Source organism: Salvelinus sp. IW2-2015, linkage group LG28 (genome assembly GCF_002910315.2).
Source record: "Salvelinus sp. IW2-2015 linkage group LG28, ASM291031v2, whole genome shotgun sequence".
NCBI lineage: Eukaryota > Metazoa > Chordata > Actinopteri > Salmoniformes > Salmonidae > Salvelinus > Salvelinus sp. IW2-2015.
The window spans coordinates 22853289-22863350 of NC_036868.1; positions in this window are offsets into that span (position 1 = coordinate 22853289).

Here is a 10062-nt window from a genome sequence, read left to right on the forward strand (position 1 = left end):
AGGTTGTGTTTCAGATTGTAAGAATGCTGTTGGCGTGTTGGCTCGAATTCTCTCTGCCTTTCGACGTTCCATTCCTCCTTTTTCTTCGACCAAGTCATGCCTACTGGACCAACATGTGTATAAAGGAATGTGTGGACAGATAAAGATAGATAGCCTTATCATTTTGTGGTGACAAATACTGCATGTGAAATACATTATGAAACATGCAGATTTGGTGGTAAGGTGTAGTTAGTCCAAGTGTAAGTTATTTGTAGATGAACACATATTTCGCTGCATTGGCAGTTATGAAATGCATTTACACAACATATAAACTTTTATTCACATAACATGAAGCCAGTATTTTTAATATGGCTAATAATAGGCATATCTTATGATTACATTTTGAAGAACAGGAACATTTATGACAATACATGTTAAAATTGGAAATTAGTTTCTAATATTTTTAAATGAAATGTTCATTTTGTGTTACTAAATCATTTACTTGAGAAAAAAAAGAATCCTAAACAGTATACAGTGCCTTTGGAAAGTATTCAGACCTCTTGACTTTTTCACATTTTGTTACGTTACAGCCTTATTCCAAAATTGACTAAATTGTTTTCATCAATCTACACAGAATACCCCATAATTACAAAGCAAAAATAGTTGTATAATTTTTTGCAAATGTATTACAAATAAAAAAAATGAAATATCAGTATCTGAAATAGACTATCACATTTACGTAAGTATGCTTAGAGTCATTGTCCTGTTGGAAGGTGAATCTTCACCCCAGTCTGAAGTCCTGAGTGCTCTGGAGCAGGTTTTCATCAAGGATCTCTCTGTACTCTGCTCTGTTCATCTTTGCCTCGATCCTGACTAGTCTCCCAGTCCCTGCTGCTGAAAACATCCACACAGCATGATGCTGCCACCACAATGCTTCATCATAGGGATGGTGCCAGGTTTCCTCCGGACGTGGCGCTTGTCATTCTGGCCAAAGAGTTCAATCTTGGTTTCATCAGACCAGAGAATCTTGTTTCTCATGGTCTGAGTCTTTAGGTGTCATGTGCCTTTTACTGAGGAGTGGCATCCGTCTGGCCACTCTAACATGAAGGCCTGATTGGTGGAGTGCTGCAGAGATGTTTGTCCTTCTGTAAGTTTCTCCCATCTCCACAGAGGAACTCTAGAGCTTTGTCAGAGTGACCATCGGGTTCTTGGGCACCTCCCTGACCAAGGCCCTTCTCATCCGATTGCTCAGTTTGGCCAGGTGGCCAGCTCTAGGAAGAGCCTTGGGGGTTTCAAACTTCTTCCATTTAAGAATGATGGAAGCCATTGTGTTCTTGGGCACCTTCAATGCTGCAACATTTTTTGGTAGCCTTCCCCTGATCTGTGCCTCGACACAATCTTGTCTCGGAGCTCTACGGACAATTCCTTCGACCTCAAGGCTTGGTTTTTGCTCTGACATGCACTGTCAACTGTGGGACCTTATAGAGACAGGTGTGTGCCTGTACAAATCATGTCCAATCAATTGAATTTACCACAGGTGGACTCCAATCAAGTTGTAGAAACATCTCAATGGTGATCAATGGAAACAGGATGCACCTTAGCTCAATTTCGAGTCTCATAGCAAAGGGTCTGACAAGGTATGTAAATATGGTATTTCTGTTTATTATTTTTAATACATTTAAAAAAAATGCTTTGTCATTATGGGGTATTGTGTGTAGATTGCAGAGCTTTGTATTTATTTAATCCATTTTAGAATAAGGCTGTAACGTGACAAAATGTGGAAAAAGTCAAGGGGTCTGAATACTTTCCGAAGGCAATGTATGCACACCTAAATAACAAAATACAAATATTCGCTTTATTATTAGATTGTAATAAAGAACTGTCCTAGATTTTTATTCCACTAAAATGAAATACATGACATGTCAATAAAGTGCATTGGAGTAATACAAACTCGATATTAGTGATATAATATGGCCTAAACCATCTTGTTCTTCGACTGAAGCTTATTTTATTCCAATGTTTAAAATAAAAAATGACCAAATGTCTTCTGTTTGTTTGTTTAAAATGATTAAAATGTGGAATACAAAAATAAAAAGTTGGATCTTGGTAAATCTGTTCCCTCTTATAGGACTCCTGCAGGCTAGTGCTGCGTTCGTAACCAAGTGGGAAGTGGACATTTACCACCATAGAACAGGACTCTACATGGATAAAACCTGTTTTGGCATGGACATTGCCATTGAGGGCTACACCATTTTAAAGTAGTCAACTGGGTGGGACTTCCTATGGATGAAGGAAGGGTCACATGATTCCATCCGGGTCATTTGGAGGGATCAGCCAATGAATTATACTTGTGAGCAAAAATTCCATAACTGTAGATGGCAGTGAATTACCACCCTTGGCTTTAAACCTGTTCAAATAACACATTCTAGATGGAAGTACAGTACCAGCCAAAAGTTTGGACACACCTACTCATTCCAGGGTTTTTCTTTATTTGTACTCTTTTCTACATTGTAGAATAATAGTGAAGACATCAAAACTATGAAATAACACATATGGAATCATGTAGTAACCAAAAAAGTGTTAAACAAATCAACATTTATTTTATATTTGAGATTCTTCAAAGTAGCCACCCTTTGCCTTGATGACAGCTTTGTACACTCTTGGCATTCTCTCAACCAGCCAACTGGAATGCTTTTCCAACAGTGTTTTTACAGGGTCAGTGATAGTAGTACGGCACCCCTGGAGCAAATTAGGGTTAGGTGCCTTGCTCAAGGGCACATCAACATACTTTTCACCTCGTCTGCTCAGGTATTCTAACCATCAACCTTTCAGTTTGGTAGTTGCATTTAACTGATGAAAATGCTATTAGAGGTAATTTCCTGTCATGTCAGAAATCCATGCCAAAAGGGGTTTATCTATGGTAGTAAATTCCCATTTCCCACTTGGTTGCGAACGCAGCATAATAATTTTTATAAGTAGCTAGCCTACTAAAACAATAAACTTTTGGTCAACAAGAACATTACCTCTCTTCACTGACCTACTGTATGATATCTGACTCTCCACTTAAAAAATGTAAGCCTGAGTGCTCACAGATTTTGGAAGATCTGTAGGCTAGTCCTATAGCTACCAACTGAAGGCCTACTAGAGCTGATGTGACTCTTAGGCTACTCCAATTTCTCTGTAGCATTGAAGAAGCATTAGGAGCCACCTGCCCAAACTTCTGAAGTTAACACATGAAATCAATTGGATCTGAAATGGTTTATGAAATGACTGAATTACATTGCCATCTAGCGTTTAGAGGAAACAAGCCTCCCGGTGTTTGTGAACAATATTTTGTTTTCAATCTGTTAAAAATAGTTTTGCCTATAATATATAGGCATTTGGTTATGTGTAATAAATATGATTCATAACCTTATAGAAAACTAACAAAAATACAGTCTAGCAAAAAAAAAAATCCTTTATATAATTATATTGACAAGCAAATGAAAAACAACCATTCACTTTTATCTACATCATTACCAACAGAGTGAGGAAGAAATGAAATAGCCTTAATCATGTGGTCATTTCTTCTAGCAAAACAACACACTTTTATTATTTATTCTCTTTAAAAATATCATTATGCACTACCCTTTGATATTCTATTCTGGTGAATTATTGAAGGCATATAGGCTATTTGAATTATAAATACACTAACTATACAGAAATAGGCAAAACATGCATCATGCCTGAGGCTAAATTCTCCCATTGCACGTTATTTCCTACTACTCTCCTCCATTTCCTCTGCTCCCCATTTCTCCTCCTTTGTGTTTACCTCCCCACCTCCCCCTCCCACTCTCTCGCCCGGCCAGTGATCTGAACGCAGGCTGATTCAGGGTGTCATGCCTGTCTTAAATGTAATAAATTACCATCTTCCTCGTGTCTGAGCATCCTCCAACCTTCCACCATCCAGAAAGCGGACCCAGGCCAACCACCATCCCTGACCTCCTCGCCCCCCCCCCCCCCCATCTTCCCCACTCCCACCCCCTATCCTCAGCCCTAGTCTGGCTGACTCTGTCACCCGTCATCCAGTGCCTTAGTGAGAATCATTAGCGTTGTCAGTACTGGGCCTGGAAAGGAGGCCAGCAGAGACTGGGATGGTGTGTGTGGTGTGTTGTGTTGCGTGCATTTTTTAGCTTGCATGCATTTGTAGTGTGAGTGTGTAGTGTGTGTGTGTGTGTGTGTGTGTGTGTGTGTGTGCTTGCATGCAAATCTGTGTGCATGTGTGTGAGGCAGTGTAGTGGAATGGTACACAGTGTCGTGTCTAGGGAGAGAGGGAGAGATGGAGAGAGGGTGGGTGGGTGATGAATGGTAAACAGTATACATGTGGCAGGTCTCAGCGTCTGGGTGAGTGGAGCTGTGCATGGGGCTGTGGATAGGAGAGATGTTGCTGTGTGTATCTGGATGTGTTAACGACCTCTGTGTTGAAGCACATGCTATACATATAAAGATGTCGATCACTGGAAGGCAAGTATGAATACTGAAAATAATAAAATCCTTTTGTTTGTTTATGGTTTCTTTAATATGAATTCATACATTGATACACAACTGTTAGTAACAATACTGCAGATTGTTGTATATTTAGTAATATGCTATTAAAAGTAAAGAGTTGCTTATAAATCATCAAACAGATGGTGAACTGTCAGTATGCAGGCTGCATGGCTTCTCCTATAAGTAGTACTACAACCCTCAAATAAGCCCAGCCCTCTAAGGGGTTAACACATCCTTTGCATGCCACATCATCTGATTATCAATAAGCACGCTGTGGGACTGAAAATACTGAATGATCTATTGCTTTCTTCATTCTCTTCAAACACCATTCTACACCATTCTATCCTTCACGTAGTGTCTCTGCATGTATGGGAGACACATAAGTGAGTGTTGAGCTCAGAGTGAAGGCAGAGTTCCCACTAACCATAAATCCAGACCATGCCTATTATACATCGCAGGCCTAATGCAACCCATACATGCCATTAATCATTCGTATAATCAATCCCATGCACGCCATTAGTCATTAAAGCAAAGCCACGACACACTCTGTCCTCACCTCTTACTCCATCTCCACCGTTATAGGAGATGGGAGACCCCTAAGGAGCATATGTATGTGTGTGTGTGTGTGTGAGAGAGAGAGCGAGAGGGAGCTTGAGTGTGTATATGTTTCCGTGGTTGTGTATTCACGAGTGTGTGTGTGTGTGTGTGTGTGATGTATGCGCTTGCGCAATCACGTGTGTGTATTATCCACAAACAGCTTATGAGAGCCGTAGATAAACAGGATGAATGCGAGGATGCCAGTTTGTGATGCCTCGGAGGCCTATAGGGGTCATTTACTGCATCGTTCAGAGATGCTCATTTCTTTGTCTTAACAGTGTGGGTCACTGATCACTGTGTGATGCCCACATCGATCTCTAGAGGAGAAAGATACACAATAAGATCCTCAATGTTAGCTTGTAATGATTAGCCTGTCATTGTTCTGAGTGGTGAGCCAGGGTGGCGGAGTCCCCTCTAAGGCATGTATGTTTGTGTGTGATTTATAATTGCAACGTGTCTGTGTGCAAGTGTGTGTTACCGCGAACACACACACAAACGAGACGTCCCAGACGCATTGTGTGTGTGTGTGTACTCTCCCTTCCTAGTCTGGGTGTCAGTATTAATGAGCCCGGATTTCATTTCCGATGAGCGATTATTTGACTGTTCATTTGGCTAAGATTTATGACAGGCCCTATATCTGTAGCCTGCAGCGCGGGTCTAGTCTTTAATAATAGGAAATGAACACATTAATCACCCTGTAGCAGTCACCCAGCACGGAAAGAGCCAAGCATAGGAAAGAAAAGTCACCTTATACTCATTCAGAGATCGTAGAAAGCTTATCTCGCACAGCGAGCCGGGAAAAATGACCTGTCTAATTGGATATGATTTAATATCCTGCAATTTTTGAAACAAGTGCCGTCTACAAGTGTAACCACGAGGGCCACATCGAATTTCTTGTAGTAGCAGTGAGATCAAAGTTAGCTTGCGTGCTTATCCGCACTCACAGTTGTGTGCTTGGTCAGTTATCAGCACCTCACCACTACCGTAGTAAAAACAGTGGTAAGTAACCACAACATATCCACAAGATTTACCCAGGGAGGCAGAGTGAAAGAAGTCAAGATGGTGGGGTCCATTCAAAACAGAAACCCTATGAGTCACACTGCCACCTATCTGTAGACCACACCCCGCAGAGGGCGAGAGGCATGAGACCAGACGCCCAGTCGCTGCCGTGAACAAAAGATCCCAGTAAGTACACAGTAAAGATCAACTTTCAAAGGCAGGCGCTTGCTTTTAATACAGCCAAGCCAGTAGAAGACTATCAGGAAGAAGAAAAAAAAGAGGCTCAGCTCAATATTGGTGGGAATAATGGTGAGTTCAATCAGAGTGAGGTTACATTCATCTAGCACAGGTGAGGTGTAAACCCTCAAAGGTGTAGAAAGGATATCTCGACCAATAGTTTTCACAGATGAGCTAAGCCTTGCTAGGAGTGAACAGTGTTAGAAGTAGAACAAAAGCCAAATCACTTCTGATAAGGTCACCTGCATGATGCAAATGACAATACTACTAAACCCATCACAGTGCATTTTATTCACACTTTTTTGTATAAAACTCTTTCTTACTCCACAAAAAGGCAAGTATTACAGGAAGTTTGACTTTATGGAATTCCTATGTACTGCATTAGAATACGGGTTAGGAATGTGTTGTGCAGGTACACCTCAAATAAAGTGTCACCCGAAAAAGGAGCACCAGATATTCCCATGATGTCCCCATAACAAATCCTACCTCCATATAGTAATTTCCAGTTTTTCCTTGAACCTTTTTCTAAATTTCTAAATATTAGCCAACAATGTTTATCCCAATTGCTACAAAACATTAGCACCATAAATCCATATCTATGATTCTTTGTATGCCTATGCTTTCTACTGTCAGTAAGGATCTGATTGGTCGTTAGCCGTTCAAAGCGCTGGAGTGTGTTGTTTTCCCCTCGCCTAGGGAATTGTGGGCTAGAAGCCAGCCAGCTCATTACGGGTCCTTTGGAGCATTTTAATTGTTCATCCTAAACAAAGACTGTTGGTCTCTGTGGCCACTTCTGTTGTGTGCCATGCCTCACACGTTGTGCATGCATGTGTGTCCCTCTGCACCACCGCACCCCTCTTCAATATGTACCTGGTGTGGATGTGGGTGTGGAGGGACTGATAGCATTATCCAGTCACTTAGAGGAGGTCTGTGTGGTTTATAGGGTATAGGTCCATTGTTAAAGGACTGTGCAAAACAATGTACCTAACTGTACTCTCATTCATCAGTTTGGATCTATATTGGTTAACTTATTAACAACAACACATGTGGAGTGTGCAGTTTCCACCTACCTAACTAGGCATAGCTTTAGAGAGAAGAGATCCATTATCCTGTATCTATTCAATCATTTAATTTCATAACGTAGCATAAATTCACAACTTTAAATAGATAATTAAAGCACGTTATTATCGTCATAAAACTGTGTTATTAAACTATCAGAACCTCCACAGTTCACTTTTCACACAATCAAAATGCTATCGCTGCGTGTTGAAAGACTTAGCAAAATAATTGATTTGAGAATGTTTAATCTTCATGTTTTAGTTGAGACCCCTAAACACCGTGTATTTAAGAGATATACGTAAAAGGTCATCTCAGTTGCCTATATGAGGTGTATAGATGGACGTTGTTAGAGGGCCCCCTGCTGACTATGTTGAGGCAGCACCACCTGCTGTCTAGTAGGTAGATGGCACCACCCACTGGCCATATGACAGTACTACTTCACAATAAGATCCAAGGGCGTTACAATTACATTATAGCCATTTAGCAGAGGCTCTTATCCAGAGCAATTTACAGCATTCATGATGGTCCCGCTTGGGATTTGAACCCACAACCCTGGCGTTGCAAGCTCCATGCTATACATGTAAATCAGCCGTAGAGTTTAGCAATACATCACTTTTTAACAACTAAAGCAGAAGAAAAATACAATTAAAACGCCAAGTTGCTTCTCTTACTCACAGTTCAGACGCCAAACTTATGGCGAGTCGAACTGAATATAAATGAAAAGTGGGCTGGCACAGTTTAGAGCTTCCTTAAAAGTCTATTGATTCACCTGTGCATTAATCTAAGTAACATAATAAAAAAATCCACATCAAAATCTGCCAGGTTAAACTAGAGATGTGTTTTTGCGTGGGCAATGATTACAAGTTAAGATAGCTTACTAGACTAATTTACCAATCTAAAAATGTTTAGTGAGTGACAATTGAGTGACTGTCATTGACTGACATAACAAAAGGAAAACTGCTGAAACAAAACCATATTTCGAAAACTGCACCTTGTGTATTCTCAACAGCAAGTTGAGACTCTGACTGACCCACACTTTACCGGCACCACTCCAAAAGAGTGACAGATGCTGCCAAACTACTTTCAAAAGTCAGTTGAGGCACTCTTATTGGGCATGTTCGAGTGGATCACGTTTGTAAAGTCGCTAACCATTATGGGGTTAAAAATTGTACGACTTGCGCCTACATATCGACTGCATGATTTTTACAGAAACCGTGTGATCAAAGGTCATGAAGTTTTGACTGCAGTCAACTGCAAGTCGGCAGATGCTCTTCACCAACTTCATCCTGCAGCCGTCGCCAGCATTGTGGGAGGCTTTATTGTCAACCAATCATTAGGGTGCTTTTATTTGACCCATGTGTTTGACGAATGTGACCAAAGACAGGAAGCAACTTCATATAAGCTATTTTATTTATTTATTTATTTTTATTTCACTTTTATTTAACCAGGTAAGCCAGTTGAGAACAAGTTCTCATTTACAACTGCGAACTGGCCAAGATAAAGCAAAGCAGTTCGACACATACAACAACACAGAGTTACGCATGGGATAAACAAACGTACAGTCAATAACACAATAGAAACATCTATATACAGTGTTTGCAAAAGCAGTAAGATTAAGGAGGTAAGGCAATAAATAGGCCATAGTGGTGAAATAATTACAATTTAGCATTAACACTGGAGTGATAGTGGATAGTGGCTATGCAGTGGATATCCTATATACAGTGCGCTCGGAAATTATTCAGACCCCTGGATTTTTTCCACATTTTGTTAAATTACAGCCTTATTCTAGAATGGATTAAATAAAACACACACAAATCCCCATAATGACAAAGCAAAAACAGGTTTTAAGAAATGATTGCAAATTTATATAAAAAAACAAACAGAAATACCTTATTTACATAAGTATTCAAACCATTTGTTATGAGACTCGAAACTAAGCCCAGCTGCATCCTGTTACCATTGATCATGCTTGAGATGTTTCTACAACTTGACTGGAGTCGACCTGAGGTAAATTCAATTGATTGGACATGATTTGGAAAGGCACACACCTGTCAATATAAGGTCCCACAGTTGACAGTGCATGTCAAAGCAAAAACCAACTCATGAGGTCAAAGGAATTGTACGTAGAGCTCTGATACAGGATTATGTCAAGGCACAGACGTGGGGAAGGCTGCCAAAAAATGTCTGCAGCATTGAAGGTCCCCAAGAATAGTGGCCTTCTGTCACGAATATTACCGAAGGTGACTCCCCTTCCCGTTCGGGTGGCACTCGGCGGTCGTCGTCGCCGGTCGACTAGCTGCCACCGATCCCTTTTTCCTTTTCGTTTATGTCGGTCTAATTGTTTTCACCTGTTTCTTGTTGGGGTTTTGGGAGGTGTACTATTTAGGTTAGTTTCGCCCGCTAGTGTTTGTGCGGGCTTATTTTGTGTATCCATGTTGGACGTCGTGAGTGATTCTTTGATTGTGGGATTTTCGCTATTCAGCTTTATTTTAAACAGTGGACTGTGGGTTGTTTTACGCCTGTGTTTTGGCACCACCCGTTTGTACCTGTTCCTGTTTTCATGCTGTGGAATTAAAGCGTTTTTTCCCTGGAATACTTTTGCTCTCTCTGCGCCTGACTCTGCACCCATCATTCACCTGACGTTATAGAAGCCCGCACCACCTG